This window comes from Nycticebus coucang, chromosome 11, assembly GCF_027406575.1.
Source record: "Nycticebus coucang isolate mNycCou1 chromosome 11, mNycCou1.pri, whole genome shotgun sequence".
Classification (NCBI taxonomy): domain Eukaryota; kingdom Metazoa; phylum Chordata; class Mammalia; order Primates; family Lorisidae; genus Nycticebus; species Nycticebus coucang.
In genome coordinates this window covers 49,705,562-49,713,852 of record NC_069790.1, presented here as the reverse complement: position 1 = coordinate 49,713,852, position 8,291 = coordinate 49,705,562, and the positions used below count along the sequence as shown (strand labels likewise).

Genomic DNA, 8,291 nt, shown 5'->3' with positions numbered 1-8,291 from the left:
GACCAGTTAACCAATGAATTCTGGTATATTCATTTTCTACTGAAGTAACAAATTGACAAAATTCAGCAGTATAGAACAAAAATTTTATATTATCTCATAGCTTCTTTGAATGAGGAGTGTAGGTGTGGCTTACCTGGGTCCTCTGCTCAAGGTCTCCTAAGACTTAAGGTGTCAGTTGCAGTACATTTCTTTCTGGATGTTGGGGTCCTTTTCCAAGCTCATGTCATTGTTGGCAGAATTCAGTGCATGACTGGTGATCCCATTTTCTTCCTAACTGTGAGCCAATGACAGCTCTCAGCTACTAGAGGCCACACTCAGGTCATTTCCCTGTGACCTCTTTTCACCCTATGTCAGTTTTCTTCTTCAAGACAGGCAGAAGAATCTGTTAGAATTTCAGGATGATTTCAGTTCCTTTTTTTAAAAGGCTCACCTGATTAGGTCTAGCCCATTTGAGATAATCACCCTTTTGATTAACTCAAAGTCCACTGATTCTGGATCTTAATTATATCTGAAAAATCTTTTCTTTTGCATTATAACTTAACATACGATTTAACACATCCTGAGAAACATACTTCATGGCATTCACAGGTCCTGTGCATACTCAAGCGAAAAAGAATATACAAGGTCATGAGCCCTTGGGGGTCGTTTTAAAATTCTGTCCACCACATCTGGGAAGCTCTAGATTAAATATTCTTCTCAGTTCTCAACTCATATCCCTGGAGTGATCTTAGACATGTTATGAACATTTTATGAACATGTTTATGAACAAGCCAAATGAATTCACAAGTCTGGGGTATCTCCAGGTTTATCATCCAACAGATAGTTTATTGTGTTAACTATTTTTTGAAATTCATGTATGGATGCTCAGATAAATTACACATTTGCATATATGTCAATTTAAAAAGCATCATTTAATATTTTTTCAGCATTTATCTTTGTGCCTACATACATAGCTAGAATGTAAACCTCACGAGGGCAGTGAGAGTATCAAATTCACTTTATGTCCCATATGTCTACATCTCAATATTTAATCAGGTCCCACCCAAATAAATAGTTCTTATCTCTAATTCTGCTTAATTTAGGACCTTTATCTTATTTGATCTTTGGATCGCTTGTCCATTAAGAGATAGAGACATGAGAAAGAGATTTGATGCCTATTTAAAATATTATGCAAAAGTCTATGCAATTTAACCCCTAGTCATTTTAACATTTTCTTTGACAGAAAAGAAAGATAAGGAAATATATGTGGGTTTCAGTCTGACAGGTCAGAAATATCTTGGAAGCTACTGTTTTCTTCCACACCACTTGAGGTCAGTGACATCGCAGAGCTATTCCTGAAAACTTTTGCTTTTGCAGCAACAGCAAGTAGACAAAAGCTTGTGAAATAATACTCCCCTTGTACCAATAACAGAAAACTGGACTCGGCCTTGTGTGTGCTAGGGCTTTACATTCCTCTGGGCAACGTGTGGGGTCGAACTTTCAGACTTCCCACAGAACATTCTCCTTCAGAGTGCCTCTAGCACAGGTCCCACATCAAAGGGAACAAAATGGTAAAAGCGGAGAACTGACACGACAAGTAGAGACTCACAGCGTTCAAGTCCGTACAGAAAGGGGCTTCAAGGTTGAATTCGTTCAGTCTTCAGGGAAGCGTGAAGGAAACACAGAGACACACAAAAGGAACCTCTCAGAATTCCTCAGAATCCCCTAAGGTGATTGATTAGGGTCACAGTTTTTGTTATTTGAAGCCAACTTAGAGAAATACCTTCACAGATCAAGGCTGTAGTCTAAGCCTTGAAATAACAGGGAAAAGTCTCTCCAGTATGTGTGTGTGACACAGATGTGACTTAGGATCTTTTCTGCCCTGAGGCTTAGAGGCTTAGAAAAATTTCACCCAAACTCTAGGCTCAGGGTCTGGGACACTGAAAACCACACTGTGTGGGCCTTACTTGTGCTTCTTTCTGTTCAGATGTGGACTCAGGGAAACCTGCTTTGTACTCCATCACCTTCAAACCGGAAGTGAAACTCTGCCTCCTCGCACTTGCCTCCATATGAAATTCCAATCACAGAAAACATATCATGAGTTTTATGGATGTAATAAAATTTGTGAGGTCATGAAGGAGCAGCTCATAAGAGTTCACTGGATTTATTTCTCTTCTTGTTAGTACCCACACATTCTGTTCCCTTCATATCTCATAAGCCCTCCCTATTTTATAAAGATCCCTGGGGAATATTTTCCAGTCTCTACATATTATTATTGGACCCTTCCAAAATCACATGCCTTACCCATATCTCCCACAATGTGGGCAAATAAAAATTTTCTATCTGCATTTATGCCTATGTGGTTTTTCTTCGTAGAGAGATAGTGTAAAACTTTCATTATATACTCAACAAGGATACATGACTGAAAATGTCTAAGAATCTTTGCTTTGAGGCTGTTTCCACAGGAGAAATGTTTAGAGGCATAATCCATTACCAAAACAGATGAATGGTATAGCACACAAGAGCCCTTGGTGAGAATGGTGTTCATCTTCTCTCTGCTTTCTTGAAGCAGCAAAGATCCTCTTCAGAGCAAGGTGATTCTGCACTTCACACCCCTATCACTGTCTCACTGCTCTAAGCCTCCTCTTTGCCTTTTCCCTTTGCTCCTCTCCACCTTCAACACTTTCCAAATTCCTCTGGAATTTCCATACATTATTGACAAATACTCTTTCTTTCAACCTTTTCTGAAAACATTCTACCTCCAAGCAGCAGTATCCAAGGCTAGACAATTTTGTGAACTCACTCTAGAAAAAGTGCTACATACTTCATTGCTGGATATCACTATGGTCACCTCTAAGGTCCTCCCCTTGGGAGCTAGGTACTGAGCCAGAACCTAGTCCAGCCTTAAAAGCATTTTTTCTTTTTTTTTTTTTTTAAATATGGAACGCTTCACGAATTTGCGTGTCATCCTTGCGCAGGGGCCATGCTAATCTTCTCTGTATCGTTCCAATTTTAGTATATGTGCTGCCGAAGCGAGCACAGCACTTTTTCTTTGATAAGTTCACAAATTGAATTGTTAGACCTTGTAGCCTAATAGTTTAAGAGTACAGGTTCTGAATTAGTCTTTCTGTTTTCAAGTCTATTCTCTATTATTTACTAGCTCTATGAGTTTGGGCAATTTAATTTGTCATATATAAATGGAATAATAATAATACTCATGTCACAGGGTATTATAAAGATTAAATGAGTGAATAATATATGCAGGGAACTTAGGACAGAGTCTAGGCCACAGTAAGCTCTCAGAAAGTGTTAACTCTCATCTTTATCTTCACAACCATCATCATCCATCTTTATCTGCACACCTCACCTGACATGGGCTCTCCAGTGGAGATATCACTTCTCATGCAGGCCCTTCTACTGGGGTCTCTTATCTGCCACACCTCCCAAACCAAAAGCCTGGGAAGGGAAATTTGTTAGACCACCAACTCATCCACATATTATTTCTACATCCCATGTCCGTTACTTAAGTTCCTTAATGTCCTCTAATCCAGTTATCTTCATTTACATTCTGGAGCATACTTGGGTTGTTCATTCCTCAGAATGTGTCCACTTGATGATCACAAATACCAATGCACTGCTCACGGGCACAACCATCTAGTCATCCACATTATCTGGATACCTAGAGTTCTTTTTTCTTTTCTTTTTTTTTTTTGAGACAGAATCTCACTACATCACCCTCAGTAGAGTGCTGTGGTGTCACAGCTCACAGCAACCTCAAACTCTCAGGCTTAAGTGATTTTCTCACCTCAGCCTTCCAAGTAGCTGGGACTACAGGCACCTGCCACAATACCCGGCTTTTTTGTTGCAGTTGTCATTGTTATTTATCTGGCCCAGGCTGGATTTGAACCCACCAGCCTCTGTGTATGTGGCTGGTGCCCTAACTGCTGAGCATGGGTGCCGAGCCAGGATACCTAGATTCCAATGAGACCTAGGGCTCTGTGGCCTCCCCTTTCTCCCTGTGTACCCCTGCTCTGGCCCTCCAGTCTTCTCCTCCCAGTCTCATGTGAATGTTGCAGCTCCTCTACTACGCTCTCTACTCCCAACACCCCAGCCCTCTGGCACCACTTCCCCTCCTCCATATTTTCAAGCATAAACTCACTCTCAATTAATGGTGCAATTATTTTTTCTTTTTTCCTATACCAGAATGACACAATTCAGTGGGGGGAAAAACTGCTATTTTGTGGATTTGGGTGGAAAAATGAGATCATTAAGCATGCTCTCTCTTATGATCTCCTCCCTTCACAAATAAATTTTAAATTCATACACAACCAGTGCCATTATTTAATTGTGTTCTGATTCAAAGAATGAGGTTGTTCACTTCCTAAACAAAAATCAAGCCCTTAATCAAATCTCCAGAACAAGTTCCTCAACCTACCATTTATTCCCTTACTTGGAAATATTCAAAATTTCCTTACTTCTAGCATTTTCCTTTAAACATTAATCATATTCAAATGGGTTTTATCCTAAGAAAGTAAGTGAATAATTCGCGCTCACCCTGCTGTTATCTACCTGTAGCTGTAGCTGTCTAGTCATTCTCCTCAACTGAAGCAGGACCCAGGGAATAGAGCATAATGAGGGCAGAAATGTCCTGCTGAAATTTCTCTGGATCTAAATTGAACTTATGCACATGGTGTCTGGGACAATAAGTTTTACAACATGAAGGCCTTGAGCAATTCTAAGCAGCAGGATTGGTGCTATTGAATAAATTATATGTCAGGATGCCCAGAGCCACATTACCAAGTCCAAAGAGGTCTAGATAAGAGGGGAGAGTCATTTTGTAAATGCAAACACGATTAAATTATTGAGTCACCATAAGTTTCATTTTCCTTACCTTTAAAGTAGGGAAAATAATAGTCAATGATACTCTTGAGCACCACAGCCTGGGCTGCCTGTACATTATGACTTCTTAAAAGGGCAATAGAGCCTACCAGTTCCAGCATTCTGGGCCCAGGGCTGGTGTTTATGACCAAGTTCATAAGCTGCATGTCGCTGACCACTTCAGGAGGCTAGAACTAGGCACTATAACACTCTCAATCACGGTTACCAAGGTTACCAGTGTTTCAGTGGTATTTGCCATTTCTTTTGCTTAACATCACGGTAATGTGCCAGGTGCATAGGAACCAGAACTTGAAGAATATAAGGGTAATCATGCAAAGAAGCGTGCTTGTTCTGTTCTGTTGCTTTCCTCTCTTGATTTCTTCATCAACCTCTACTGATCCTTTGCCCCTTGTTTAGACAGCACTCACCTATATCCAAACTTATGCAGGCCTATTGGCGATCTCAATTCTAACACTTCTTACAATCTTCATTTAATGTTATTTAAACATTGCAACTTAAGTATTCTCTCAATTTGAAAATAGTAATGGCTCAGATTGTAAGGTTGCAAACAACCTTCTCAGTTTTCTCAATGATTTCTTATTTCTCTATCAATTTAACTTTGGAGTGATGTGTTTTACCTTGGCAAATACCATTTGTCAGTTTCCCTTGGCTCTCTTTTTCTTTATCTGCATTATCTAGAGAGACTACAACTAAGCTGCATGAAGAAGACAATCCTTGCTCTTTGAGTGCCCAGAGGACTTGGGCAACTTTCTCTACTACATCATTGGTAGTATGCTCATATTTTGCATCAAAGGTGGAGCTATGAGATCGAGAGCTCCCTGGGTAGTTACCTTGACATGGTCCAGCTGGAAGCCCAGTCCCCCTGTAAGAACTGGCCACAATCATGTACATAATGCCTGATGAGGATTCAGTGAGCCTGCCAGTGTGCAGGTTGGGGATGTATTAGGAGGTAAGAATATTGAACAGGCAAAGACATTGCTACTATGCTGACTATAGGACTCTTTGCTGTAAATGTGTGTGTCTTACTGTAAAGTGTATAGATTTTATGGGATACATTTTCATGAAACCTCCTATAGATAGCTGATACAGAGAAAATCCAAAAATATTCAAATATGACTGATAATATGTATACAAATCAACTATAAGAAAAAAATGAGGAAAGAAGCCATAAAACTAGACATACATAGTATAAAGCATATCAAAAAAAATTTGGTCCAAAGTAGATGACAATTATAATCCAACATTTAAAGAAAAATCCTTGGTGAAGCAATTTTAGTTATGAAGGAAGGCCATGAAGCTGAAATAGAAGAATTCAGGGAGGAGATGACCAGTCAATATGAGCAGAAAATGAATTGAGAGAACTCTGGATAGGACAAATATACAAAACTATTTTATAAACAACGTTTAACTAAAAGAAGTATAAGAGAGACTAAACACCACAAAGACACATTCTGTACAAAATACACAGATTGGCAATGAAAAAAGCAAACCAACTGAATCTGAAATGAATAGAGATTAAAAGAAAGGAAGGAAAGAGAAAGGAAAGAAGTGAGGCAGAGGGAAGAAGGATTAAAAAGGAAGTTGCCAATAGAAAATACTGGAAAATGATCCATACATATACAAAATTTGAGTGCCAAAAGAAGATAAGCAATGAAATAGAAAAAATATGTGAGTAAAATACATTATAATTGAAGAAAATTTCCCACAAATAAAAAAAAACTTGAATCTACAGATTAAAATTTCACTCCAAATCACAGGGGAAATTGCAAAACTTGTTGAATTGTTGCTATTATTTGGGCAGCTAGACAAAACAAGACTGGAGGGGGTGGATGAGAAAAGAGTTACCCTGAGCTCAGAGTTCTACCTGGTAACATTCAACATCAGAAGATTAAAAAAAAATTAAAATAAAATAAACTGTCCCCAGAATTTCATATCCAGCTAAATTTTCCTATATAAAGGTTATAAGCAAAGCATTTTGAACATTCAAGAACTCATGTAATATTAAGTGAGTGCTTCCTAAAGAAACTATTACAAGATAACTTCCATCCAAACAATAGGTGACAGAGAAACAAGAGAGAGACAGCACTGGGGTGAAGCTGTGAATATATTTAACTGTGTAACCCAAAGATGGGTATAAGGTTGACAGAATAGAAATTAAAAGTTACATATTCTGACAATGTAAAAATCATATAACCAACAAAATAAAAAGAAAGGAGCATGGAAAGTAGAAAAACTAACAACATGAGGTAGGTTCTCTTAATAAAAGAGGGAAAATATGTAAAATATTTAGTACACTATTCATCACACAGTAGCTCTCAGTAAGTCTTAAAATTTTATCTGCTCTTTCTTCTAGTTTTCTTCCTTATATTTCCTTTTTCTTATCCTCCTCCTCTCCCTCCATTTTCTTTTGCATCACAAACATTATCATTATTAATACTATAAAATTATTAATCTAAGGGAGTCAACCTCAACCATCTTCTTAGTCAATACTTATGTACAAAAATTAGGAAGGCAAAATATGGAGGAATTCCATGCCTGATTAAAGCTGCAGTGTCTTTTTCAAAGTCCTTATAACTGAAGGCCACCTAGCAAGATGAGGGACATTAGAGATTTTGTACCCCTAAATGCATACCTTAAGGTACAAGGTACATTTATTTAGATTCCTACTACACATTATGTTCCCATTATCCCAATAATTGCATAAATTCACCTCCTAGATTACATAGTGATCTATTATACATATACCATATGTCATTATGCCTCAAGTGGAGGACTGGATCTATTCCTATTTTACCCTATTACCATATGTAAGGTGGTAGATAAATAATTTAATTCACAAATTTGCATACCTGCTCACATTCAATCATTTAACAATCATATGTACACCGTGCTAAGTACTAGTAACAAGAAATTTAATTTGAAGTAATCACAACATTAGTACTCTATTACAGAGAATGGACATTTGACTCAGTCTACCTGTTTGAAAAATAAAAATGATCATAGCTGCTTAATTACCTCAAAGAACTGCTGTGAAAATTATTGTTATAAGCTTAAATTACTCATATAATTGAGATACACTAAAAATGTTATTTCTTCTTTTAAAGTTAACTAGATTAATAGGTCAGAGCTACATAATAAATTCTGTGCATTCTAATTTTATCATAACATCTTCAAAGTATTTTAAAATATGGCAATGAAAAGATGATGTAATATGGGAGATTGAAAGTACAATTTGGTCAGTTCATAAAGTTTAGAAACAATATATGAATAGTACTGTTGTGTGTGTGCACATGAATGCAGGTCTTTCTCTTAGTATAACAATGTTTCTCAATGTTTATCTACAACTTGCATGGGGAATAAAAGCATTGTTTTAGAAGTTGAAGGTGACTTTAAAATATAAACACAGTGTACAT

At 37.6% G+C, this 8,291-nt stretch overlaps 1 non-coding gene across 1 annotated transcript; it reads right to left on the bottom strand.

The window, feature by feature from the left end:
- Positions 1-2,912: 2,912 nt before the first annotated feature.
- LOC128560474 (U6 spliceosomal RNA) lies at positions 2,913-3,019 on the bottom strand. The gene has a single exon (XR_008372973.1). It is a non-coding gene; the product is annotated as a U6 spliceosomal RNA (small nuclear RNA).
- Positions 3,020-8,291: the final 5,272 nt, after the last annotated feature.